We start from the raw sequence: 2,824 nt of genomic DNA on the forward strand, positions 1-2,824 counted from the left end.
AATCCTGTTTCGTTTCCTACCTCAGGGTGTAGAGTAAAAGGCTCAATTTGAAAATAATACATGAGATGGACTAGAGCAAAGGATTTCTTTATTCAAACACAAACATTTATTATTACATAGTAACCTCCTGTAGAGGAGGAGAAACTTATTTAGCTACTAATTGTACCTGAACTTACAACACACATAAACTTGAAAGAAAATATTACAAATTATTTTGAAGAAAAACGAAGAGGATGAGTGATCCCTTCATCTTCCTTCTACCTTCTTATTTATAGAAGCCCCTCGCGGATTTGTATTACGGACTTCAAACTCTTGCTATAACTTGATGTCTTCCAGCTGTGGTTGGCCCTATCCGGTGGAGTGGTTGGATAGTCCCTCCACTTTTCTTTATTTGTCTTCTTCTAGATTATTAATCTAGATACAGCTCGTTCTTCTCGTTTTATTTCATGGCATATATAGTATATATGCGTTTGGATCATGTCAGCTGCTATTTCTCTTCCTGTTGCTATCAGGTGTTGGTGGAACTCATGGAAATTTTTCAGCTGCTTTCTTAGTGACTTGATGTTTCTTTTCGAAACCTTCAGATATGTATAATACATTTCTTTTGGATTCCGACTTTGTTCTTGTATTTTTACTGGTTCCCATTTACTCTCTATTTATAGGTGTAATTGGGTCCAATATTTCTTGTTTATTTAGTGGGTTAGTTACATGCCCACTATCCTTTGTCGAGGAATCTTTAGCTTTTGTTATCCCCAAGAAAAAGTGATTAGGTTCACATGTCCCTTTATTTTTGTCGAGGAATCTTAAACTTTTGATGTCCCCGAGAAAAACGTGGTTGTGGTCCTTCACCACTTGTTTCTGCCTGATGCTTCCTGTCTGACCGGGGTCTGAAACCCTTGCCAAATTCTGGTTCCTTTTGATTTGGGCACTCTAGGCAGATATTTTCTGACCATCTTCTCACATGTGTTATGTTACAGAATTTCCGACGAGTTTCTTTACTCCCCAGAAGCTTGCTATTCCACAGAAGATTTATTTTCTTTTCGAATAGATCTTCTGCAAAACTTGTGGTTTTTCCTGTCATAGTATTTAACAGGAATGATCCATTTACCGAATCATGATAAAACTTAAATACAAACTTGACTTTGTCCATCTCAGTAAGACAGACCCATAGACCCCATGCTCTTCTGGTAGAAATGTCGTCTTCAGTTATTGAAGCAACAAGGGGTGTTTCTTCTGATGGAGGATCTTTGATAAATTTTTGGACATTTGTATCGGGCCTCCTTAACTTGATAAAATGAAAGACTTCGTGAGAGCCTTTTCCTGCTGGTTCTGATGTTGTACTGAAGAAGTATAGCTCCAGAATATCTCCTCTGGACAAATAATCGTTATTTGCCCAAGTTTCATGAACAGTTTCCTGGATCCATTTTGGTAAAACTTAAATTTCCGAAAAGCTGGGTGATGTTGCATAAACTGAGGCAAGAGCCCCGAATTCATACCATGCTTTGACCTCCTTTGGATATGAATTTGGTTTCATCCATACCCTAGGATATTTTCCTGAAACATCAACCCTGTTGGTAGCTGAGTTAATGCCTACTCTTGTTTTTAATTTCTCCCAATTTTGTTGGTAAACCTGAAACGGAGAAATTGCAGATTCAGTAGTATCAACATTAGTTTTACCCTTGTCGTATTAGGTCTAAGGTTGATCTTTTTCTCTTCAATCCTCGAGGTGAAGGGTTGACTTGAGGACTCGAGCTAAGGATCTGGAGTCTCGATTTTTGTTTCAGTTGACTCATCTGGAGATGATCCCGACTTAACACTTGTGCTAGGGGTATTTGAATCCCCTGCTCCAGGTATAGAGTCATGTACTCGAAAACTCTCCATTTGAGAAACCAGTGGCTTCTCAATGTCTTGGAGGATAAGCCTTTGCATTACAGACCATAACTGAGTATAAGTATGTACACATCCTGTGACCTTCCCGCAACTTCTGCGTTTAAGGCCAGCTTGTTAAACTCGTTTTGAAGCATTTCAAGGGGTTCCCTCAAATGCCTCTGCATCTTGATGATGACATCGATATCACCGCTGTCCATCTCTTGTTAAAAAATCTGCAAGAATATTTTCATGCGATTTAATTATCACAATATCGAAAATATAATTCTGACATAAGGCTTGCAATCTTAGTAATATGGTCTTCTCAGGTTTAGATTCAATTATATTCCTTAAGAAAGCTTTCACCTGTGTATTATCAACTTTCAAAGTAAATTTCTTTGCAAGTAAAAATAAAGGCAATTTCTCAAAAGCCATTTTTACTGCATAAAATTCTTTTTCTTTTAACTCGTTTGGAAAATTTTGCACTTTTTCTACTATATGATCTTGCAAAATTATTCCAACCTCATCGATTTCTATTCCTAGAAATTCAATTTTTCTTGTGGCAATTACTGCTTTTTTTCTTATAAAACCAGTCCTTCTTTTTTACAAACATCAGAGAAAATCTCTAGATGTTTAATATGTTCCTCCATATTTTTGGATGCGATCAACACATCGTCAATATAGACAAAACATAAATTTGAAATAATCTTTAAGTAGATTATCTATTTTTCTTTGAAATATCTGTGGTGAATTAGCCAATCCCATTGGTAATACCTCCCAGATATAGTGTCCTTGTGGTGTGGAGAAAGCTGTGAATTTCTTGCTTTCTTCTTCCATCCGAATCTGGTAAAATCCAGACTTACAATCAAATTTAGAGAATATCTTTGCATTACGTATGCAACTAATTAGATGTTCTCTATTAGATATAAATTAACCATCAAACTCCAGAATCTTATTA

Source organism: Primulina huaijiensis, chromosome 11 (assembly GCF_012295235.1).
Source record: "Primulina huaijiensis isolate GDHJ02 chromosome 11, ASM1229523v2, whole genome shotgun sequence".
NCBI lineage: Eukaryota > Viridiplantae > Streptophyta > Magnoliopsida > Lamiales > Gesneriaceae > Primulina > Primulina huaijiensis.